We start from the raw sequence: 26571 nt of genomic DNA on the forward strand, positions 1-26571 counted from the left end.
GAAGACGCTGAGAGCGACCACGTGGCTTCCTTCTTTGAGCCCCGGACTTGGGCCACACCGCACGCCCCAAAGCACGCATCACGCAAGGACTCACAACGACACTGCGCATCCCAAAACGCGCGTCTGTTCCTGCCGAGAGCCGACCCACCTACCTTCCGCTCTCTGAATCACGCAGCGCCCCGCTGACCCGGTTCCACAATGGCTGTTAGGCACCGAGCCGCTGCGCGCCACGACCCATTTCTGCTCCAGCCGTGCGCCCGAGACGCTACGCAACGCCCAAACCAACTGACTGCGGCCTCTCAACCGCGCGCGCACCTCGCCACCAACCGGAGACCTGCAGCGGCCTCTCAGTCGTGCGGCCATCACCATCAGCCAGACTCCAGTGCAGCATTCCAGCTGCGCGTGCACCGACTGCCCAGATTGCCTCCAATAGAGTTTTCTTCATCTGAGGATCGACGCTCGCCGAGTCGCTCTCTCTCCGTGCAACTGAACCAGTCCGTAAGTGCGCCTTCATTGCAATCGCTTTGATTCAAATATAAAAGGATGGACAGTTCAAAACGCTTCCATCTCTATTCCCCATCTACCTTTTTCATCTACCTTTTTTAATTATTATTAGTTAGTTAGGTTGCATGTTTTCTTTTTATCTTTGATTCACATTTTTTTTAATTCGGTTTCATTAATAGGTTAGGCTGTGACTGATATATGTGTGCGTTTAATTAATAAATTTGTTGTCTAGAAATTAAATTTCTGCCAAGTCATTTGTGTTTACTGAGTGGATTAGTAATTCTCTTATTAAAGCAAAGGACTCCATGACTAACTAAAGTAACAACTTCAAATTATGAATACTTGATAATAGGATTTTTATCGTTTATTTTGCTCCTAAAAACAAGCAAAGTCAACGTGGTGCCCCCTGAGGTTGCTGAGGAAATTACAACTTCCTTCAGTACCGTCTAAATTTCTCGTTCGCCCTTACGGCAACCCAAATAATCGCTACATTAGTGTTCTATTATTTTTTTCCCTTGTACTTGATTTCATTGTTAAGTGTTTTAATTGTGCGTAATTTTTATTGTAATGTGTAAAGGGACAATGGTGATTTTGCACATAAAATAAACTTGACTGATAACTGTTAGATCACCAGCCATTAAAATGAGAGAAGTCCATCCAGCATCATAACATAATAACATTTGCAGTTATGCTTGAAATTTGCCCTATGAGATCATGCTTCCTTATGAGTGTTGGTATGAAGCTAGTGTGTGGCCTCTGTGTCTTGCACTCCTATCCCATTGATTTGCCACGGCGAATAGTAATTACCTTTAATCCCAGTCAGAGGAGATAGCAATTTGTGACATGTCTTTCCCTAGCTCTCATAGGCCATTATCTGGTGGTTCATTATGGAGAAAGAGAGAAACAGTCTGACCGAATGACTTGTTGAGTGACAAGACATGGCACAAGGAGCTGAGCTAAGCAACACATGCCCACTAAGCTAAAGCAGCTGTGACATGCACATATAACCTTATAACAATATACCAAGATGGTGCAGACAGCTCTCTAGTATTGCTTTTGTTTGTTATTTTTGCTCACTTTTAGCAACTCTTACAATACTTACTTGCACGAGAGAATACTTGCTCAGCATTAGGTAGTTTACTTTCTGCCTTTTTTGGTGAACTTTTACAAATTCACAAAGTTTTTCAGAGATGCTAGCCGATGGAGCAGCTGCACTGTATGGTGCATGGAAGGGGGAAACAAGCAGGCATGCTAGTCAAGCTTCGACAGCGTGGATTTCGAACTCCGTTCCCACCAATTCCACTTGCAAACCTAGCTTGCTGCCCAAAAAAATGCACAAGCTTCTCCTCCAACAAAGACTTTGCACATCCTGCCGCTCTCTGCTTCACTGAAACTTGGCTCAATGAACATATCCCGGAGGTCTTCCCGGCAGTCGTAGAGTCAATCCTGGATTCCTCCATCGCAGTCTGGTTTGGTGCCACCACAACAGACAGTTAGGATTGTTGAAAAAAAAAAAGGTGGTAACCTCCCTATCCAGTCTTGGGGACTTTCATGCTGCAAGAACAAAGACAAGGGCAGGCGAAATTCTCCCATATCCTCTACATCCTGATCACCATCTCTTCCAGCTCCTTCTCTCAGGTAGGAACTATCAAACTATAGCATACACACAAAAAACAGCAAAGATTACATTACAATATCTTCTCCCCTCTTACCTAAACTCCCTAAAACAGTTGACTCATAATCCATTGTGGCTTTTTGCGAAGGTGTGCAGCTTTTGCACATCCTTGTGCGACAATATTGCAGTTATTCCAGTATGTACAGTATATGCATGTTTCAATGGTGATTGCTCTAAGACTGCAAGGGAAGCTCAGCTTCCCCTTAATTGCCCCTCCCCTTGAAAAAATAAAAGTGATGATATATGCACTGCTGTGTGTACTACTTATGTGCTAAAATACCTTCATCTTTTGTTCAGAATTAGCTACTTATCACAAATAACTGACAACTTCCTTCTTATTAATCTCTGCAGTGCCACGGCACTTTTACACAGTCAGACGCTTCTTCGTCGAGTTGGTTGTTCCACTGCCCGAAACTGGACAGTCATTGGATAAATGCTGGACTTTATCCCACCCATCAGACGTCTCTGGGGGTTTATGGAACAGTGGGCCAGCCTAGACAGTCTCCTACTGCGTGATGATTGGATGATCTGTCTGTGGTGTAAAATATAAGCTTCCCCCTCATTTGAATGACCGGCAGCCGCCACTTGTATGTTTAAGGCAAAAAGTTATTTCCAGGGCAGTTTCTTTATATCTTTTTAACTGGTTTTCAAAACATGTGATTTTAAAGTGCAACATTGTTCTATATTTTTCCGTTACAAATATGTGACTTTAAGTTGTGTGGCTTTACAGCTGTGTTCTGTAAGCGCCTTGTAACAGCTGCGGCTGTTTCAAAGCACTATATAAATAAAAGGTGACTTGACAATAATAATGCACACAGGTAGATTAATTTATTTTAGTTCAAATTAATTTATTCAGGTCAGGCTTTTTAAAAAAGATTCATATTTGTTTTGCCAAACTGGCAGCAGACAATCAGCAGTAAGTGATATAAATTGCCTGTTTTTCATGAGAAATCTGAGGTTGTTGTTAATGTTTCGAAAAAGGATTATAATTTACCTAAAATGTTTGTATTTCTTTGCACTAAAACAAAGGGATCAACAACAACTTATTGTTTTTCATATTAATTATAATATGATTTTACTGGTCCGGTTCACGTCAAATTACGCTGAGTTATATAGACTTAGACACCCCTAGGTAACACATTATAGGACTTTTGGCTGTACCACAGTTATGTGAGGCATTAATAATGAATATACTATACATCAGTGGTCCCCAACCTTCTTTCCACCACGGACCAGTTCATACAAGTCCACAACTTTCGCGGAACGGCAACCCAGTGGGTTGGGTTGGGGGGATGCTTGGCTGTTCGGCGGCTAATTAATAAAAGGCTACAACAGCAAAATGCAAATCCATTTTTATGTACCTGTACTAGTAGCAGTACAAACACCATAACAAGGGTAACAACAAAGCTTTAATATGGTAAGCTCACTATGGTAATGCTTATGAATTAGACGAGCAACACAAAAACTGGGGTATTTTGTAAATACGAGGGTCATTCAATAAATAAGGTAATTTTTTTTGAAAAATTCACCTTATTTATTGAATGACCCTCGTATAACAATAAATGTGAAGCCACATTTTAATGTAACTATATTAGCAGCACCCTCTTTAAATGCGCCACAGAACAAATCTAAAGTCTATGAGTAACTCACTCATCATATTGCTAAATTAAGAGCCGCTTGCCGCAGAGTGGGGCCATCATGTGTGGGAATCACCTGTAGCTGCAAGTCCATGCACCTTTCTTTTTCTTCTTGGTCATAGGCTCCTGTGTTGTCTCATCACTGGGCCTTTTCTCCGTTGCAAAGAACCTTTCCAAGTGTGTCTGGTTTTTACTCATTTTAATAACTTGTCGATTAGTACCAGCGCTACGCGACTGAGATATTTAGCATCTTGACATGCATCGAGTCCATTGTAAACAGACAGAATCCGGTCACTTTTCAAAATAGAATATTTTTAAGCCTCGGCTAATCAATTAACCGGAAATAACTGTGCGGCCCGCCGTGGCCTGGTCCAAAGTGTCCCACGGCCCGATATCGGTCCACGGCCCGGTGGTTGCGGACCACTACTGTATATTACAGTATCAGAAATCATATAACAATATGTTCTCACTTTTTGGTTACCAGACTTACCTACAGCTATAACAACTTTAAATGTGCATTGTGCTATATAAAAAGGTCAGAGTATGAAGAGCCCTGTCTGTTTTACTCTGACTGCACCTATCAGCTTTTATCTTCCCTTTATGGTAGAGTGTGCGGACACACACACACTCCACAGTTTCTTTGGGGAGGGGAGGGGTGGCATGGTAGAGGGTGACGTCACGCACGTCCTCGCATAGTAGCGGACATGTGGCATTGTGCTAGCATTGCCTGTGGTGTTAGCTAGCATATGACACTGCACGCATTAGCTGCTAACTTTCCACAGTTGGGATGCTGGAGTTACGTTTTGGGCCAAAGGTGGCAGTCGTGAGTAAAAAAGTGACAAACTGCACAAAAATCCTTTAAGACTGGAAAAAAATGGGGGGATGGGGTAGTTTTTCAAGCCATTGAATCAAGTGTCTATAAGCAAGCCATTCCTGAATTTCGCTGGCTAATTTATCTAATACCATAAAAACCTCAACATGACTAACTAACTAACACTTTGATATCAAGTAGGAGGACACAAAATATCATCCTGCTGGCCGCAAAATGGCCCCTGGGTCACAAGTTTGAGATCCCAAATGTATACTGCAATCACTGGCATAAGGTGGAACGAGGAATCCTCGTACCTCCAAAATCATAACTTTTCAGGAGATCCCACAAACGGCATGCTGGCTCAACCACTAATATTTGGAACGTCAAAGAGAGCAAGCCATTTTCATTACATTACTTGGCCAATAATTTGCAAATTTATTTATAATAATAACAACACCCACACAGGTGGATTGACCAGATTTGTGAAAAATTAAAAAAACTTAACAAATTGTTACATAAGACGTTTCGTCCTGATGCCAACGACATGAGATTTATTAGTCTTTTGCTTTGTTTTGCCATTTCCTGTTTTCTGTTCTGCCGCTGGTAGTTGCCTTCACCCCTCCTTACATTTGGATGTAATAAAAAGGGGGGATAATTCCAGAGTGGTGATGACCTTGCAAAACAACCATGCCTCTCAAAGCTTGGTTAGCTTGAATCATTTCTTTCCACAGAAAATTCCATTTCCCCAATTTCCATTTAGAATCTGTGACATTAAAGAATTGTTTTGTGACCTTGTCTATAAGATTGGAAGGATCCAGTAAAATCAAAATGATTTATTTCTTTATAGCCCCTTAATATCTCAACACTTTCTATTTGTCACCACTTGAAGAAACTGCTGCTTCGTGTTTGGCTCAGAATTGAGTCGCTAGTCAGGAAATATATTGTGATCATAGAAATCTACAAGGCTTAAAACTTTTTTAATGGTGAAGGACTGTGGAAAAAAAATACTAAGTACCATGTTTCGGGGTAAACAATCCTTCCCTTAAGCACTCTATCCCAAACTAAACACTTAAATTCCTTTTCTGCTTGATAAACCCTTGTTTAATTTTCCATGCTCTGTATCTTTTCGATAGGCCTGACAGCGTTCCCCTATATTCTCTTTAACGTGAATTACAAAGAGGTGCACAAGCAGTCAAAAAGACTCATGGAGAACACATTTTCTTCAATTAGAGGCTTCAGTCAAGCACGAGAGGATAAAGTGTGTTGTCTTTTATGAACATTTATTGTTACACAGTGTAATGATCATGCATGCTGTGACCCATACTAATGACACTATAGATTAACTCTAGTGGGTACCCTTTGGGAAAATACAAAACTATTCCAAAGGTATTGATTTTGAGACTTGCTGTGAAATTGAACTGTCAGGTGTTCCATTGGGCCCTGATATGATATTGATTCCTGCTGCTTAGTGGCCAGCAAAGAGTCTGGTTACCTGAAACAGCTCGGTCAAGGGCAATGACTGGCGGTGCCTCCCTCTCTACAAATGCTTATTGGGGTTTGAAAAAAGAAAGAAAGATATTTGATCAACTTTGGGTCTCTGCGGAATGTGAGTGTTACTGCACTGCATCAATACTAAAACGATATTGATGCAGTGCACTTCTACTCTCACTCAGACCATTAAGCCCTGCTTTGTGATGTGAACCCACTTCTCCATTAAGCAGAAAGCCTACAATGCACAGTGCCATCATTGACATTGAGCTTATGGCTTTGCCAGTACGTACAGGTTAAAAGGGGGCTTTGGCAGTGAAAAACGATTCTTCTTTAAGAATTCATCTATGTACAACACAAATGGTGCGCTAGTCAATGAAAGGTCATTTGATAAGATAAAAGAAATAGAACAAAGAAAGACAAAGCAGAAAACAGACAGTAGCTCTCTTCATCTCACAGTACTGTCCATTTTAATTAGGGTGCATTTCGACAATCCTAGTGGTGTCAGTAAGTGCATTGAAGCAATCAGCATCCTGCGTGGCCCAAGACAAATGCCTTTGATCAGCTCCTGGAGACTCATCTAAAGTGACTGCTCGAGGTGTGGGTGATCTTATAGACCTCAGATTGCTAGTCAAGACAACTGCCACTATGATAGAAACCTCCATCCCTCCTCAAGATGCACACGCTTGGAAAATGTTGATGGCAATAGACCACTAATTTGATGCTGTTACTACAATGTTTCCTCTATAGCTGAGTCCTAAATCTGTCACATAGTGAATACTGTGATCTGTATTATGGCAAAAGTCCACACCTCCAGGCTGCAGAATCTAAAACAAATGGCTGAGTGGGATGTTGTTAAAAGAGACAAAAAAAAAATCTTTGAAAGCCACTCTTACGCATAGTTATATTCAACAATAATGGATAGTGTTTGGCACAATGATAATGATTGTCTGAATCTGTGACAGCTACTTTTGACAAGAGAGTCTTTACCATAGCATGAGCAAAGTGTTTATGCTACCTTAGGTGACTGAAATTTGATGCATAAAATAAATGTGTACCTAAAACATATGAAATTATTCAGTCCCCTTTACTCACAGGACACTGTTCAAATCACCATATTAACTCATTCAATCTTGGCCATTTTCACAGAAGCAACCCCCTTAGCTCCTGGCTGTTTTACTGGAATTTGACTGATTTTGCAAGGCCCACAAAATATTGTGTTCTATTGCTATAAAAACATGGAACCTACAAAAATAAATATTTGAGACTCTTCTTTCATCAGGAAAAAAAGTTTATTTACATCTGTTTCCTTTTCGCAGCAATTAGAATAGAGCCAAGTTCACAAATCTGTTTAAATGAGCTTAAATGGTAAATGAGCTTGTTTGCTACATGGCCCTGGTTGATCTCTTATACTCTGCTGCCACCTGCTACCATTGCGTCACCCATTCTTTTCAGTTCAGGTGTATAAACAGTTCCAGTCCGGTTTCCGCCCACTTCATAGCACTGAAACAGCCCTCATCAAAATCACAGATGTCTTCTTCATGGCAGCTGATTCTGGAATTCTCACTATCCTCTTCCTCTTTGACCTGAGTGCAGCCACCTTCGACACAATCACACCATCCTTCTCAACCGACTCTCTTCCATTGGCATCATCCACACACCGTTTAACTGGTTTTCATCTATCTCTACTGCCGCACTCAGTTCATTCAACTTAAGTCCTTTAAATCTGTCCCCTCCTCTGTTACCTCAGGTGCGCCTCAAGGGTCTGTCCTGGGGCCCCTCCTTTTCATCATCTACCTTCTCCCCCTTGGGAGAAATCTTCCGTAGATTTAATATCCAATTCCATTGTTATGCTGATGAAACCTTTCCACCAAACCCTCATCCACTCTACCACCCACCTCTCTCATGGACTGCATCTCTGAAATAAAAACTTGGTTTACTTTAAACTTCCTGCAACTTAACAATAGCAAAACAGAATTTCTTCTCATCTGCACCAAGACTACTCTCTCAAAAACAGCCAGCTTTTCCCTCACCATTGACAACACCACTGTTTCACCCTCCACCCAAGTTAAAAGCCTAGGAGTCAACTTGGACAGCACACGCTATCTTTTCAATCCCACATCAATAACATTACCTGGTCCGCATACTCATCCTATGTAACATCAACCATCTTTGCCCCTCCCTGACTTCTCACACTGCCGCCATCCTGATCCACAGTCTTCTCACCTCCCATTTTGACTATTGCAATTCTCTCCTTTTTGGCCTCCCTCACAAATATCTCCATAAACTTTAGTTTTTCCAGTATTCAGCTGCCCGCATCATAACTCAAACTCCCTCCACCCAACACATCACTCCTGTCCTCCACCAGCTCCACTGGTTCCCGGTTCAAAATCCTTTGTTAGCATTCAAGGCCATCCATAACTTAACCCCCCCCCCTCCACACCCCGTACCTATACGATCTTCTCAAAGTACACACTCCTTCCTGCACTCTTGGATCATCTTCTTCCATTCACCTGCCTGCCTTCCCCCCACCCACCCCCCAAAACACACTTGTTTAAAATTGCCTACCCAACTTAATGCCACTTTGCACTGCCACCAGCCCAACCCCCCATCTTTTTTTTTTAAAACACTGTTTTAATTACATATTTTTTAATCTAAATGAATAGTGGGTACTGCATGCATAGGTGGAGCTATTGAGTGATTTTTTTTTATTTAATTAAATTTTTTTCTATTTTCCATTGTATATTATTAGTTCAACTTTTCCATCTAAATGAATGGAGGGTACTTTCAATAACTATTTTTCATATAAATGTCAGCTTGCTTCAAAAATACACGCCTCGGATCAAGTGTTCTCTTTATTCATTTATCTTTCAACTACAATCAATACTTTGTAATTTTCACATATTTTATCTTTCAATTTACTTCATAAGCATTCATCTTATCATTCAGCTATTAGTATTCAGCTTTCAGCATTGCCACACAATTTTCTGCAGAAATTGCATTTAGTCTAGTTTTTTTTTTTTTTACTACAGCTTCTATTTGGTAATGTCAACTAAGAATTTATTGAGTTAGTAATATTGCTGTTGACAAATAGAGGTCCCTGACCTCATTAGTTCTAATTTGTCAAATGTGCTATAGCTAGAGGGTGGGGGAGGGGAGTGGGGGGATTATATACTATGAAATAATTGTACAGCACAAGGCAAGGCAACTTTATTTATATAGCACATTTCATACACAAGCCAAATCAATATGCTTCACACAACCAAAAGCACAAAACATAAGAGCAATTCCAAACAGAACAGCAGAAGACATTCACAGGCATATTGCAATTTTGTGACAAAAAGTAGACTGCACTCGGTGAAAAAAACGGGCACATCTTCATCGTCGTGCCGGGGCATGTCTCGTGTTTGTGAATTTACCAGATGCATTACGCCTACGCTGCATTTGATTTATAATTTTAATAGCACCTCCCTGACCTCGCATCACAACTAGGCGGTGGGTCTCGATTGAGGGTGCAAGACGGACTCCAATTGCCCACCACACATGTGGCTGACTACATCATCCGCAAGGAGAGATCTTGCCATTTACCTGTATAAACTCACTTTGAGGCGCGCCAATCTCATCTTTTGGAATTCAACGAGTAAAATTCTAGGAAAAAAACAAAAAAAAGGAAAAGTCCACACTATTAGGTTGTGCTAATTTGCGCTGGGCACGAAAAATGCTCCCTCACACACATTTTCATAAAGAGATAACAAGCTTGTTTAAATTTGCAGGCTTTCCAAAGAACTCATGTTTTGTATACACACAATTGAAGTAAAAAATTCCAAATGTCTCCTTTAGGTATTTTGTTTCTTGCAAAAACATAGATGACACTCAAATCCTGGTTGATATTACAGCAAATGTGCTGAAGTGCATACTGATGTTTTCTTGAGAAACATGCACACACCAACAAGTTAAAGGAACAAAATAGATCTGTCCATGCCTGCAGGTACAGTACACACAAGATAGCCTTTCTATTTGCCCAATGTCATGCTACCCTTGCACATTAGCTTGCACAAGAGCAAATGTTACCTTGGAGGCATCTCTAATCAGAGCAAGTTGAGGGTAGATTATCAGTCGTTGATTAATCCCATTGCAATGCATGGTGTGGCCACATCACACAAAAATCCTCAGGCCATGTGGGTCAATAACCTCACTTAGTCTGATTTGCTCGACAACAAAGTATATAAATGAGGCACTTAGGACCATTTCTGAAATTCACCAGGGCCTGGGTAATTTATCGCTGTGAAAGTTCAGAAACAGCATTTTGTCTTTCATTGCATTCCAAAATACAGCCGTTCTAAAAATGTCTGGTTGTCAGATATACAAGCTGTCAATCGCTTGCAGTAAGTGTTGCAGCTATGTATAGCATTGCCATATATATATATATATATATATTTTTTTTTTTTGAGTTAACTTAAAGTGACTTTAATGGCACAAATTTTGTTAACGCTCGATTAACGACCGCTCCTTATTTGGAAAGCCTTGTTAAGTGTATGTAACATTGATATCGTTTCCTCGTTTGTTGCGGTAAAGCAGCATCACTGCTTTGTTGCAGTAAAGCATGAGCATCACTATACAATGCAGATCCGAGAACTTCACAAAATAAAAGCATTCAGCATCATTCAAAGGAGTCACTATAACACACCTGCGGCACATCAGCAATTAGGGCTATAAAGGGACTAGGACTTCAGCTTGTCTTCGTCGGTTAATTCACCTGCTTACAGCAGTCGTCAAGTGTGGTTTTCTAGGCTTTGTTATAGTAATTGTCTACTTCATAGTTGCTCCAAAGTTCACTTATGTTGTGTTACGTCGCTTTATGTTTCCCAGCTTTGTGCTGTTTCATTTTCTCAGTTTCTCACCAGTTCAAGGAACTAGGTACCCGGGTGGGACAGCTGGCGCTAGGCCGGCGTCGGAAGCTGCTGTTGCTATGGGGGCGCCCCTGCCACATGTCAATCCCAGAGAGCCAGTTCTGACACACACGTCCCGCTATAGGGGAGAACCGGGAGATTGTGAGACTTTCTTGCTGCATCATTGCTCTCTAATTTTTGATCAGCATTCTTTTACATACTCGAGTGAGAATTCAAAATTGGCTTTTGTTATGAATCTCCTGACTGGTCATCTTATCATTCTTTTGTCTCTGAATTACGGCACGTATTTGATCACCCGGTTAGGGGCACGGAGGCCGGTAGTCAACTAATTGAGTGTGTACAAGGGAACTGTTCTGTTACGGACTTCTCTATTAACTTCCGTTCATTAGCCGCTGAGAGCGGTTTTAACAAACCCTCTTTACGTTGCTTTTTCTGGCAAGGACTCAGTTTAGTAGTGAAGGATGAACTTGCAGTACGTGACGACACGGAAAGCCTCAAGGAACTCATGACTCTTGCCATCCGACTCGATAATAGGATCTGGGAGAGGCAGCAGGAACGTGGCCAGGGACGTGCCACTCGGACTGCACTCCCAGTTGGGCGCTGGCGTTCCAGGGACTCTGACCCACAACCAGCTCGGAGTCTCCCCGAACCGGAGGTGGAGCCCATGCAGCTTGGTGGCGGACGCCTGCGGCCCGTTGACGGAATGCGGAGGCTCTGGTCCAGGGCTTGCTTTTACTGTGGCCAGCTGGACCATCTGGTGGCCACCTGTCCCCGTTACACCTCGACGGCTGCCTCAAAGGGTCCAAATAAGAACCCAGCAGGCCCAGAATCCACATCTTCTGAACCTGATGAGCAGTGTGAGTACAACCGGACTGACTCCTGTAAGTCTCCACCCTGCGAGTCTAGAGTTAAGAGACTAGAACTGTCGGGAGAAGTTTCGTTTGGGGTTAAAAGAATAAGGGTGGTCGCTTTAGCGGATTCGGGGGCAGATGACAATTTTATTGATCCCAGTGTCGTAGAAGCTCTGGGTTATGAAGGTATTATTTGATTACTATATTAAATGTAATCTTTGCGTGTTCAAAAATAATTGAAAAATGAGATCTGATGAAGAAGCCTTCTTTGCAAAGAGAATTTATTTTAGGAGCTCCTAAAAGACACAAGATTTAATGCTTACATTCTAATGTGATGTTAAGCCTCGAGTGTGTCAATATGAAAACACAGTCGTTTTATAGATGAAAAAAGCATACTCCTCCTCTGAGGCTGGACAAAGGGTTAGTAATTATAATAGACAGACAAGTGATTTACTGACATGTTTACTCCAGTTCTCCTACCTTCCCGGATATATGATGTAGGCAGGTAATGATCTTGGACCTTCAGTTTTTACGACATAATGAGTAATAGCATGAGAACTTGACTCCCTTTCAGCAACACACATTTCTTATCTCCATGAGAACTTGAAGGGAGTAAAATTTCCAATACACTTCACAACAACATTATCACAGTGTTATTCATTACAATACACAGTTATATTCCAATATATGTTTATAAGTAAATTCATAAACAGTAAAAATATAAATTGAAAATGTTAAATGTCTTCAGTTACTACTTGCCTATGGCTCTACCTGCAGAGCATAAAGTATATTATCTCAATGGGCGCCTCCTTAGGGTTGTTACGCACACCACCAGTCCGTTAAACTTGCGTCTCTCCGGCAAACATGTTGAGATGCTGCACTTCCTTGTAATGCCTTCACGTTCCGCACCGGTAGTCCTGTGGTTACCGTGGTTAAAAGTCCACGACCTGCAGATTAATTGGAATAAACCTGCTTTGGAGAACTGGAGCGTTTACTGCCATGCACATTGCCTCCTGTCCGCAGTCTTGCGTCCGCCAGTCCTCCTGTCAAAACCATCTGCCTTGATAATGTTCCACAGGAATACCACAATCTGTATAAAGTGTTTAGTAAGAATAGAGCCCAATCAATGCCTCCCCAGTCTATATGACTGTGCTATTGATTTGATCCCCAATGGTCCACTACCTAGCTCCCAGCTTTACCCGACCTGAGCAGGCTGCCCTCCGCGAATACATTTCGGTTGCATTAGCAGCTGGTGTAATCTGCCCTTCCACTTCTCCTGTCGGTGCTGGTTTCTTTTTTGTGGATAAAAAAAGACAAGTCTTTTTGCCCATGCGCAGATTATCGAGGACTTAACGAGATCACTATTAAAAATAAGTACCCGTTACCCCTGCTTGATTCCGGGTTTGCTCCTCTGCAAACCGCTAGGATTTTTACTAAGCTTGATCTACGTAGCACCTACCACCTTATCCGGGTACGCGAGGGCGACAAATGGAAGACGGCCCTTAAGACTCCGCTGGGTCATTTTGAGTATCTGGTTATACCGTTTGGATTAACAAATGCATCAGCTGTCTTCCAACATTTCGTCAATGATGCCCTTCGTGACTTGTTTAATGTTTTTTGTTTTGCGTACCTTGATGATATACTTATCTTCACACCGACTGCATGTTAGGATGGTTTTCCAAAGGTTTCTGGAGAATCACCTCTTTGTAAAAGCTGTGAAATGCGAATTCCATTCCCCCTCAGTCCAGTTCCTAGATTTTGTGGCTGAACATGGGCAGCATCCGGCAGATCCCGTGAAGATTCGAACAGTATTGGAATGGCCACGACCATCCACACGCAAACAATTACAAAGATTTTTGGGGCTTGCTAACTTTTATTGTCGCTTCATCAGGAACTATAGTCAAAGGGTGAGACCACTTAATAAGTTAACGTCTACAAAGTTACAGTTTCGTTGGACTAAGGAGGCAGAGGAGGCGTTTGTGGAATTTAAGGGATGGTTTACATGCCCGCCAGTGTTACGCCGTCCAAATCCTCTTTTTCCATCTGTTAAGGTTGACGCATCCGATTCAGGAATGGGGGGCCGTGCTGTCTCAACGCTCCCCAGTTGACCAGGTGATCCACCCCTGTGCCTTCTACTCTAGACGTCTCTGCCTGGCCGAAGTAAACTACAACGTAGGTAACAGGGTACTACTGGCCTTCGTATCGGCGCTACAGTAATCGAGGCATTGATTGGAGGGAGCAAGAGAACCATTCATGGTCTACACTCATTGTGACCATGTCGAAGTATCCCTCCTGCGTCATCAGTTGGTGAATGAGTAGTCAAATGTAAAGCAGGGCCTTGCAAGGTGGAAAAGCACTATATAAGATGAAAAACTATTTACCATGCATATTTCAAGAAAAATCACTTGAAATTATTATTTTTTTAATGTATTTATTTTGTATGTCTTGGTGTTGTTACACCATTGATGCACTGCTAATCTACAGACAACCGTTTTGTCCATGTTTCTGGGAAATGCCTTCTCACATAAAGCGCCAGATTAGATTTCACAAAATGGGTGTAAAAAAAAAAAGTGAAATGTTTGAGTTTACAGTGCTTTATACTGTTGAGTTGGTGATTGAATGCTTGATAACATACAGTAGCAGTTGAATAAGGAAGGGATGGATCCTCATTGTCGCTGATGATAATATAGTTCTTTTTTTTTTTCTTTTTTTTTTTTTTTGGGAGATCTCAGTATTGATCATTTGAAATGTCATCATCATTGTTCTCCCTTTTTTTTTTTTTTTTTTTTGTATGTGTGTTTGTGCATGTGTGCGTGCGTGTGTGCGTGCGTGTGTGTGCGTGCGTGCGTGCGTGCGTGCGTGCGTGAGAAAAAAATAAATAAATAAATAAGAATTCCCATACCGTTCACCTAAACCGAACACTTCAAAATCCAGCCAGAGTCGTGGGGCCGCCAGGAGACCCGAAGGGGGACCAAAGAAAAGAAAGAAAAGCGAAGCCCAGCACCGACCAGACACCACCCACCGGGCCACTAACCTTCACCAACCCCAGAGACATCCAAACTCCAACAAATCAGGGAAACCTCAAGGGCCCAAAGGAGAAACTGAGGAAAGGGAGAAAGGACAGACGAAGCAGAGTGAGATCCACAGACACCAGCCTCCACCGAATCAATGACCTGAGGGAGAAACAAATTGTGTCTGAGTCTCGATAGATGCTGGTGTGGTGGATCTAGCATGCATGAAAATCGCCACCAAAGAGGGGAGCCGTCGACCCCCGCCAGGACAGAGCAAGCGCAACACCTCAGGGCCCCCCAGGCCGCGGCCGCGCCAAAGGACGACCCCCGGGTCCCGCAGGGGCCACCGGCCGGAGAGCAAACCCCGGAGCAGGAGCGCCCCCCACCCCAACGCGGCCCGCGCCCCCAACCCAACGCAGCAGGACGGGGCACTGCAGGCCCACCAGGCACCCCACCGGCCCACAACCCCCGCTCCCCCCCACCGCCCCCCCACCCCCGCCACCCACCCCAACCCAGCCCCAACCGCCCCCAGGTCCCCAAATCCCCCGCCCCCACCCCCACCAACCGACAGCCCCCCAGCCCCGACCCCAGACCCCGGGGACACACCGCACCTAGGCATCCGCGCCGAAGAGGGGGCCGGGCAGCGGAGCGGAGAGGGCACCCGCGCCCACCCCACCACGCGGAGGGACGGAACACCAGGGGCAGAAGGGGAGATGGGGGCACCGGAGGACGGGCGGCATCCCCGAACCCCAGGCCCAGCGGGGAGAGGCCCCGGTCGTCACCCCAACGATCTAAGTGAAAAACTAACCCTGTTACTAAGTTCGCCAGCTCGCCGACTGGCGAACTCTACCCCTAAACCGTGAGTGTGACCCCACCCAGTGTATATACATAAGTGTGTGTGTGTGGTGCATTAAAATTGGGGGCAGGTGAACCGGAGCAGAGGGAAATGATATCCCCCCCTGCTCCGATCCACCCGCCCCTCAGGCATGTCAATGAGCGTATGTGGTGCATTAAAATAAATTAATGGGGGGGGGGGGTGCACACGGACAGGCGACCGCAGCACTGCTCCATACCGCGGCCGCCCCAACCGATGCCCCCCCCCCCCCAGTTGTGTGGTGCATTAAAATTTAGAGGGGAGCTGCAGGGCGGAGACGGTGTCTCCACCCCACCCCACTCCCCCCCAAAGTGTGTTATGTGCCCTAAAATGTATTGTGCAAAACTAGTGCAGTGAGTTAAGAGGAGCGACCAGCTGGGCCCCCCCCAACCGGGCGGGGGGGGGGAGGCGCACCCGCCCACCAAAAACCCCACCCACCCCACCGGGACCCCGGGGCCCGCCCGAAGTGCCCGGAGGCCCACAGGAGCGGGGTGGGCACAACACCAATCCCGCCCACTCCCCCGGCCCCCGGAGCGCCGAGATCCGGGCCACGGATGGAACCCCCGGCCTAGGGGAGGGGGAGGAGGGCGGACAGGGGAGGGGGAGGGGACGGGGGAAGGAGACGACAGGAAGGGCAGGAGGCAGCGGCAGGGCCGCAGAGAGAGGGGGAGAGGAGGAGGAAGGGCGACGAGGGAGAAGGGACAGGGAGGCGGAGGACGGGCGGGGAGAGGCGAAGAGGGAGAGGAAGCAAGGGGGAGGAAGGGGGAGGGGAGAGGGAACCACGGGGCACCCCGGCGGCCCACAGGCCCCGACCCGCGTCGCCGGACCCAGAGCGACGGACCGCGCCGGGGCGGCGCCGCCCCGGACACCAAGGAGAGCCCCGCAACACAGCACCCACCACGAGACCCAGGGAACGACCAAGACGCAGCCGCCACCCAGCAGCCAACAGAGGGGCAGACCCGCCCACGCCCAGCCAGGGGGGACAGCACCTGTAGAGTTAGTCCCCTGGCATGCAGTGAATCCGAATATTAGCCTTTAGTGCCCATTGGAGGTGAATCTGCTCGATCCTGTTGACAGCAACTGGGTTCCTGACTATAAAAACACAACCATTAGTAACAAACTGCCAAATGCAGAGACATCAATGTAAGTTATCACGATGTGGTGGCTCTCGCTAACAGGCAGAATTAAATAACCAGAATTAGGTTAAAATATTCTATATACGTAGACCATATTTCTATGAATTTTGATATTTGTTTTTTATTTGAGGCCGATATTTTTTCCATTAAAATGTGATTTATGAGGAGGTTAGACCATTGGTCGATATTCAGAGTTTGTTTATTTTTCCAGTTAACAAGAATTGTTTTTTTAGCGATAGTAAGGGCTACAAGTGTAGATTGAAATTGTTTATGTGGTAGGTCAGTTGTTGTTAGGTCACCTAGCAAACACAAGTTTGGAGATAAAGGTATCCTATAGTCCAAGATAGCGGAAAGTTTTTCTAAGACTTTAGTCCAGAAATACATAACCGGGGTGCATAACCATAAAGCATGAAAATAAGTGTCTGTAGTGTTTTGTGGAGACTGGAGACAAATGTCGGAGTCGGAGAGGCCCATTTTCTTCATCATATATTGAGTAATGTATGTTCTATGGATTATTTTGTATTGGATAAGTTGTAAATTTGTGTGTTTTGTCATTTTAAATGCATTTTCACAAACTTGAATCCAAAAGTTAGATTCCGGAGCTATAGACAAGTCTGTCTCCCATTTTAAGATGGGTAAAGACATTTTATCCGTTTATGAAAGTAACTTATATATTTTTGAAAGTTTTTTTGTTGTTGTCGGAGAAAGCTTGGTAATATCTTTAGCTAAGCCAGGCGGTTGGAGCGTACCCTGAAGTGTTGGAATTTGTTTCTTTATCATATTTTTAACTTGCAGATAATGTAAAAAATTTCCGTTTGTTATTTTGTATTTTTGGAGCAAAGATGTATATGATATAAACATATTATCTGAGAAGAGATGGTGAAGATGTGTGATTCCTTTCTGCTCCCACACACCTAAATAAAACGTTTGGTTGTTAATTCGAAAGTCAGGGTTATGCCATAGGGGAGAAAGCCCACAGGGCTCCACTTGGGCTTTTGTAATTTCTAATGCCTTCCACCAAGCAGTCAGGGTGGCGGAGATCATTGGGTTTTTAAAACAATTATGTCGCTTAATCGATGTTGTAATAAAGAGTAAATCTAGAAGTCTGAGGTTATTACAATCCTTCTGTTCTAGTTCCATCCAACAGTTAGTATCTCTGTTGGGTTGTGCCCATAGAACGATATATTGTAGCTGGTTAGCTATATAGTAGTACATAAAATTTGGTGCCTCTAGACCACCTTTGGATTTACTTTTCTGAAGAGTAGATAGACTAATCTTTGCTTCTTTTTTTTTTCCAGTAAAATTTTGTAACAGCTGAGTCCAACAACTGGAACCATTTAGCCGTAGGTTTAAATGGAATCATTGAGAAAAAATAGTTTATTTTAGGTAAAACTTTCATTTTAACGGTGGCTATTCGTCCTATTAAAGAAATAGGAAGATTATTCCAGCGTTCCAAGTCACTATGAATGTTATCCAGAAGTGGAGAAAAATTTAAATGAATTAAATCAGTTAATTTAGGTGAGATTTTTATGCCTAAGTATTTTAAATTACCTATAGGAAATGAGTAATGTGGGTCCTGGCTTGCAGGGTTCCATGAATTTTCTGTAATAGGTAGAAGTGTTGATTTTGTCCAGTTAATAGAATAATCTGACAACTGTGAGAATTTAGTTATTAAGTTAAATACTTCCCCTAACGAAATCGCCGGGTTTTCTAGATAAAGTAAAATATCATCGGCATATAGATTAATTTTATGTTCTGTTACCCCAGAGTGAATTCCTTGAATCCTTCTTTCCTGGCGTATGGCTATTGCAAGTGGCTCGATAAATATTGCAAATAATAAAGGGGATAGTGGGCATCCCTGTCTTGTGCCTCTCTGTAAAATAAAGCTCTTAGATATAATCCCGTTAGTAGTAACTGTAGCTTTGGGAGAATCATATAATACTGACACCCAGTGGATAAATGATTTCCCAAAGCCAAATTTATTTAAAACAGCAAAGAGGAAGGACCAGTTAACTTTGTCAAAAGCTTTTTCTGCATCCAACGATATAATAACTGCCTTCTTATCATGCCGCTGTGACATGCTAATAAGGTTAAAGAGCCTCCTAATATTATTAGTAGAGTGACGATCTTTAATAAAGCCTGTTTGGTCGCTATGAATAATTGTCGAGATTACTGTTTCTAATCTAGATGTGAAAGCCTTAGTAATAATTTTGATATCAGTGTTAATTAGTGAAATCGGACGGTAACTTGATGGAAGGGTGGGGTCTTTTTCTGGCTTTAATAAAAGTTTAATTGCTGCTGTATTCATGTGTGGACGTATGTAACCATTAGTTTTAATTTCTGTTACTACTCTTAAGAATAGCGGAGCAAGCATTAACCAGTAGTGCTTAAAAAATATAGCCGGATAACCATCTGGGCCAGGTGCCTTGCCATTAGGCATACTATCTAGAGCACTGTACAACTTGTTTATAGTAAGTGGCGCTTCTAACATATCTTTATATTCAGTAGTTAACTGAGGCATATTTAAGCTACTGAGGAATGCCTCAATATGCTCAGGGTTAGGTTTGTTAGTTTCTGAGTATAGGTTGCGATAATAGTTATAAAAAATTTGATTAATTTCTTCTGGTGATTGTGTACATTCACCAGTTGTCCCTTTAATAGCCGTTATAAGAGATTTTTCCCGATTGCGTTGAAGTTGGTTTGCAAGAAATTTACCTGATTTGTTATTATATTCAAAGTTGTTGTATCTCAATTGTTGTATTATAAACTCTGTCTTTTTAGTTAGCATATCGTCTAACTGTATTTTTGTATTTTGTAAGTCAGTCCATATTTGGTCATTTGGGTTTATTGCGTACTCATCCGTCAGTTGTTTAATTTTATCTTCCAAGTCATTTTCAAATTTTTGATCCTGTTTCTTTTTATAAGATGAATATGATATAATTTTACCTCTAATTACTGCTTTCCCAGCTTCCCAGAGAAGAGATGGCGATAGGCCTGGAGAGTCATTTATTTCCAAAAAGTCTGCCCACTCTTTCCTTATAATTTTATCAAACTCTGCATCGTTTAGCAGAGAGATGTTAAAACGCCATGTTGGTGGTGGTTTAAAGGTATAATCAACTTGTAGGGAAAGTGAAACTGGTGCGTGGTCGCTAATAATAATAGGATGTATTTTTATAACAGTTTTATCAGCAATAGAGTTATTTGTAAGAAAATAATCAATTCTTGAAAAAGACCGGTGTACAGCGGAAAAGAAGGTAAATTCCTTCTTATTTGGGTTTTTAAGTCTCCAGCTGTCGACGAGGCCAAAATCATCCATATATTCCCCTATTACTTTAGTAGATTGTAATCGCCTTATACATGTTGTGTTATTAGAACGGTCTATTAATGGATTTAAGACTGTGTTAAAGTCTCCTCCAATAATAATAGTAGAGTTCGCTGCTAAATCAAACAGCTGAGAGAAAAATTCATGGAAAAAGGCCGGATCATCATTATTAGGGGCATATAAATTGCCAAGTGTATATATCTTATTAAATATAGTTACCTGAATAATAATGTATCGGCCCTCTGGGTCTGTTATTGTATTGTTTAGAGTAAAGAGTAAATTCTTATGTATGAGTATACAGACTCCTCTTTGTCTGCTGTTATAAGGGGCAGAGTATGCTTGGCTAAAATTCTTATCAATAAGTAATTTTTCTTCAGATTTTTGTAGGTGGGTTTCTTGCAGGAGGCAAATATCTGCTTTTAATTTTAAGAGATGGTCTAAAGTTTTTATTCTTTTTGCCTGTGAGCGAGCGCCACAAACATTCCAGGAAACCAGAACTAATTTATGCATACAAACAATATAGGCTCAGTCCTGTGTAAATATCTGCATAGGCCATTTGTCAATACTGGCATGTTATAGGATAGAATCAAAGTAGTTAGGTGATTTATATAATTTGTGTAAAATATAAGGAAATGTGTAAGTAAATATAACAGTGAAAAAACGGGTAGGGATGTGAAAGTGAAGGACGTTAGTGGGGAGTTAAACAACATTATAATACACCAGTAACTGGTAACCCAAGCGAGATTTTTTTTTTTTTGTTTAAATCTACTTTTAGATATAGTTATGTATTATTATTATATTTATAATATAGCGTAAACATAATGAGTATTCATATTTTAGGTTTTATAACCACATATACATTATATGTATATGTATATGTATACATCTAATAATCAAACAAAGTTTAGTTCCATCAATGCTAATTAGAACAGCCAGGGAGTGGAGTTGGGGTTCCGGAATAGTTGGCCATCGATGTATAGTTTATCAACGACCATCATAGTCCGTTTACCCTCCTGCCTATTTTGTTTCATTATAGGAAACAGTACCTTTCGCCGCTCATTAATCTCTCTAGGGAATTGGTCATTCATTCCGAATGAGGTCCCTTTAAGCTCCCGTCCTTTACTTTTAACAAATACTTTTTGTTTAAAATGCTCAAATTTGGCGATAATAGGACGGGGTCTGTTGCCCCTACGGGCTCCAAGCCGATGTACCCGGTGAAAGGAGATGTTATTTACCGTCTCCTGAGGAATTTTTAACGATGTCGTCATAATTTTTTTTATCTCAACCTCTGGATTGTCAGAGGTGTTCTCGGATATACCTAAGAATATTAAATTATCCTGCATGCTACGGGATTGAACATCCAGAATAGTTTCTTTTAGCATTTTATTTTCCTTTTTAATGGTTTCTAACTCGGCTGAAACAGTCACGAGTGTAGCGTGTATCTCGGCATTGTTGCGTTGGAGATCATTTATTTGTTGGCTGAGGAATTCCATACTTACCTTAAATCCCTTCACCTCCTCGCAGATTAGGGAGAGGACCTCTAACTTTTTATTTATGGACTCCAGCATACTGACCGAGACCTCCGTAGTAGTTAGGTCATCCGTGTCCGTCGCTGAGTCATTCTTTCTCTTTTTAGAGGGTTTCTTAGACGGTTTCTCGACGGAAGAGTCCTCCATCGCGCAGTTGTAAAAATAACCGTCAATGAAGCGTTCGAGGTCCTCCACGTTGGATGGTATTCCAAATCTGTCGGATGAAAGAGAAAAGAGAAAAGCCAAGATATATGATGGTTAAACTCGAATTAGTTTAGCATAATAGAGCTAGTTCTATCTTAGCAGCAGGGCGCTGCCATGTTGGGGTGTCCCGGTCTCGCTGTAGGTCTCGCGATAATCACAGCATCTCGCGCATGCCCACCCACGCGCATGCCCACCTCGCGCATGCCCTATGATAATATAGTTCTGATGCCCAGTCCACCAAAGATAGGACTGCTTTAATTCTCTAAGTCATCTGATGAGCCCCAGATGGATAGCCAGCTGCTTTGCGTTTGTGAGCCCAGGGAGGTGGGCGTCATTGAGAAGGAAACCAAGAGTGTTTTGCAAGAATTGGCATGCAGGTCAAGGGGTGTGAAAGCGTGCGGTTATATTTTCATATTGACATTCCTTCTGGCATCTAAAACCACAGGTAGAAGGCTCTCTGTTATTGAATGACACTCAAGGTGCTCTGGATATTTGGACCTTGATAACTGAAGTATCCCATCTGCCACATTTGTGATTTCTACCCATACCAGAGGAGTAATTAAAAGACCACCTGATATCCTGCTAGTGATGGGATCAACCCAGCATCACACACATAGTCACAGTGATATTTCCTGATGACCTTGCTTGGGTGGTTCATCATAAAGCTTTATGATGAACCACTCAAGCAAATAAATAATTCACCAACAGTATATGGCAGCAGGATACGAGATGCTCATAATCAACATTTTTTTTGCTCTCATCTTTTCCATCGAGATGATTGACCTGGAACCCTGTGTGTACATTTGGGAGGCTCAATATTTTTTCTTGAATTTAACCACAATTCGCAACTCCATGACCTGCATATTTTCAGTTTCACCAAGAGAGGCAACAGAAACAAACCAGGCAATGGTAGAGCAAATGTGACAGCGCAAAGTGTCAGAAATGGTGCAATCTGGCACAACTGGCGTTTTTTCCTCTGCTTCCCATCTGCCCCAACACATGCTAATCAAGAAATGGGAACATTACCCGTCGAGGAAAGTGGATATTGAGCCAGCCGCAATGCACTACATCCCTGTACATACACACAAAGTAAACAAATTGTGAAACAAGATTGCTCGCATGCACAAGTTCTTCCAACCAACTAATTTTGTTTATCCAATGTAAGTTAACCCTGCCATCTCGTCTCCTCTTTTTGTAAGCAATAGCTATATATTTTTATTGAGACAAAGAGCTTGATTTTCTAAAATCCTAAATAAAAGGCATTAAAATGTTCACTAATAGATTGCACACACTGCTGGCGGGCGTGTTACGCATGATCGACTAATTGCGATCTTTTACAAAGACCCCAATTAGAACAAGTAATGACTTATTTTCAAACATTGCCTTTGATGGGAAAGTTGGGCTGCTACAGCCCACTGGTGTATATCTGTGATTATCACACATGCTATTCACACCAATTCCAATAGGTCAATCAGAGGCCAGCATTTTGGGGTCATGAACTCCAGTATAGCAACTGTTGCTATGCTAGAGTTTATCGCCAATGTTTATGGAAGATCCTGTGGCTTCCCGACGTAATTTTTAGCTCATAATGACGTAGGATTATTAAAATAGGTCAAAGAAGAAAATTGGCATAAATGAGCTCGATACTGATACCTGTATGTTAGGGATTCTATTCATACTGTAGTTACCTACGACAACAGCAAAGTTTGGGTGAGATATTATTTGTCATGATTTCCTTATGTCCGTGCATTGTCTGCCTCATCAAGTCATGTTTCCAGTAAGCCCCTTGAAAGAATCAGCTCCTTCCTTTTATCTCCAGAACAAAGTGGTCCTTCGAGCCGGATTTATGATGGATCCAGTGGAGGAGATGGATCCTCCAAACCACCACACGAGCTGGAAAGGAGAGGCCAAGCGGGAAGGACAGTCGGCCTGCCAAACAATCCGTGACAGTTCTGCATGGTGCTGGAGAGGCCGTAGCTCCCCCTCCTATTGGGGGTACAGCAGAAAAGGGGAAGTCTAAGGCCAGCCCATACTGCGCCTACTGCGAGAGCAATGAACATTACTGAAGTTGCGAAACTCTCCACAGAGCAGCTTAAAGAGTGGATCCAGGCTAACACACACTGTTGGAGCTGCCCACTGCACCCTAAAGAAGCCCTGCAGCATTTGTCAGAGAAAGCACCTTCTAGCCCTCCATGAGGTGAATACTAAGACAGGGAATGCCCCCCAAGAAGTAGTAGTTAAAGAAGAGAGCTGTTTAGTTAGCTCTGCCTCCAGCTCTCTTTACCTAGATCGGCCAGGCGCAGGGAACAGAGTCATGTTAAAAGGTGGTTCCCATCCTCATCCACTATGGGGCATGGACTCTGAACACTTTTGCGATCCTAGATGATCGATCGGAAAGATCAATGCTTCTACTTATGGCAGCCAAAGCTTTGGGCATGAAAGGCATTCCTGAAAACCTTCCTCTGTGTACAGTAAGACAAGACGTTGAAGTGATTCCTTGATACACAGTGTCCTTTCATGTCTCCTCAGTCACCAATCCTCGCACTAGCTAGAAGATTGAAGGTGCATTCACAGCCGGCCGTCTGAGCTTAGGCAAGCATATCTATCTCGTTGACCGCCTTCAGCAGGAGTTCAGAAACCTTGCCCATCCCTGCCTTCAAAGAAGCTGAGCGGTCACTCCTGATTGGCTCAGATCAGCCTCACCTTGTCACACCAGTTCAATCTGTCAGGCTAGGTCCTCTTGGTAGTCTTGCTGCTGTCCATATAAGGTTTGGGTGGACCCTTCAAGGCCCAATTCAGCTCATGGGGTGGCCCACCAGCTCTGTTCAGTGTCTGTTCACCTCTTCCCCTCCACTGCTCGAGGAACTATACAAACACGTTGAGAGGCTGTGGAAAATGGACTCTGTCCCCCATCGTCCTGAAAAGGAAGTGGTGCGGTCCAAGCAAGACCAGGTGGCTGTAATTATACTTCAAGCTAAGACCCTTCGCTTTGACGTGAATGGCAGCCAAAGGTACGCTACACCGCTGCTTCGCCATCCTGACATGCCGATGCTTGTAGCCCCCAAAGATTCTGTCATTCCGCTGTTACGCAGCACCAAGAGACGCCTCCTAAGGAATTCTAAACGGGCAGACACCTATAAGGCAGAGATACGGAAGCTCATAGACTCTGGTGCAGTGCGTGAAGTCACATCTGAGATTCCCCATCAGAAGGAATGGTATATTCCACACCATCTTGTTAACTATAACGGGAAGTCGCACCTCGTCTTCAACTGCTCCCACCAGTACCTCGGACAATCCTTGAACCAATACTTACTTGCTGGCCTGACTGTCAGTGCTCCATTGTTGAAGTTCCACGAGTGCCCCATAGCAGTAAGCGGCGATATAAAGGGGATGTTCCACCAGGTACACCTTCTTCCTGAGGATCGCTCCTTACTCAGATTCCTGTGGTGCGACTTGAAGGTGAACAAACCCCCCAGCGTATTTGAGTGGCAGGTTCTTCCATTTGGCACAGCCTGCAGTCCGTGCTTTGCAACCTATGCCCTACAATGCCATGCAGCAGATCCTAGTCAACTTGATGGAGACCTCAAGTTCTCAGTTGAAAAGTGTTTCTATGTAGATAATTGTCTCCAAAGCCTGCACACGCCAGAAGAAGCCAAGTCCCTAGTGGATCGTCTCAGAGCCCTGCTAGCCTCAGCAGGGTTCAACATGCGTCAGTGGGCCTGCAACAAAGCAAACGTTCTGAGCCACTTGCCCCAAGAAGCTCGGTCCGAAAGCCTGGACAACTGGTTGGCCCAAGATAAGGCCGACCCCCAAGAATCTACCCTTGGTCTCAGTTGGAACTGGGAGACAGATTCCTTGAACTACAAGCAGAGACTTGTGGCCTATGAAGCGCCAACTTTGAGGAACATCTACAAAGTCCTGGCCTCTCAATACGACCCCCTGGGTTACCTGTTGCCCTACTCCACACGAGCGAAGCTTATTGTCAGACAGTTGTGGGATAAGCAGCGTGGGTGGGATGATCATTCCTGCCGACATCCATCAAACTGCTTAACAACCGACATTAACTCAGTGCAATAAGATATATGGTGCAATGTTGTGTACATACTCATGTGTGTGTGTATGTATATATATATATATATATATATATATATTATATATAGAGGCGTGTGTATATGTGTGTGTGTATATGGGTGTGTGCAATGTACTGGCCTGACTGTCAGTGCTCCATTGCATGTGCTACACATGTATACTTCTGTGAAGACTTCTGGGAAGTCTTCTACTTATTGCTGCACTTCTTATTTATTTAATTTTAATTTTATCTTTCTATTCTGTTGTTTTCTCTTTACTGTAAACTGCAGCTGGACGGAGTGCAGGAAAAAGTTCCCCACGGGGAAAATAAAAGTATATCGTATCGTATCGTATCGTATCGATACGAACCTCCCCTCCGAACTGATGCAGGCCTGGTCTAGATGGGAAGCAGAGCTTGAATGTTTGGCTGTCTTGTAACTCCCCCGCCCTTACGTTTCTACAGGTGCCAAGATGGAAGGCGCTACCTATGAGGTTCATATCTTTGCCGACGCTTCCAAGAAAGCTTATGTGGCTGTAGCGTATCTGAGAAC

General features: G+C 43.2%; 1 long non-coding RNA gene across 1 annotated transcript in view; it reads left to right on the forward strand.

The window, feature by feature from the left end:
* Positions 1 to 26571, forward strand: part of LOC144060747 (uncharacterized) — an 83802-nt gene that overhangs the window by 49282 nt on the left and 7949 nt on the right. Inside the window, exons 3-4 of the long non-coding RNA XR_013295999.1 lie at positions 11560 to 11882; positions 13928 to 14048. This is a non-coding gene — a long non-coding RNA (uncharacterized LOC144060747). The remainder of the gene's footprint in view (positions 1 to 11559; positions 11883 to 13927; positions 14049 to 26571) is intronic.

This window comes from Vanacampus margaritifer, chromosome 11 (assembly GCF_051991255.1).
Source record: "Vanacampus margaritifer isolate UIUO_Vmar chromosome 11, RoL_Vmar_1.0, whole genome shotgun sequence".
In the NCBI taxonomy this organism is placed as follows: Eukaryota; Metazoa; Chordata; class Actinopteri; order Syngnathiformes; family Syngnathidae; genus Vanacampus; species Vanacampus margaritifer.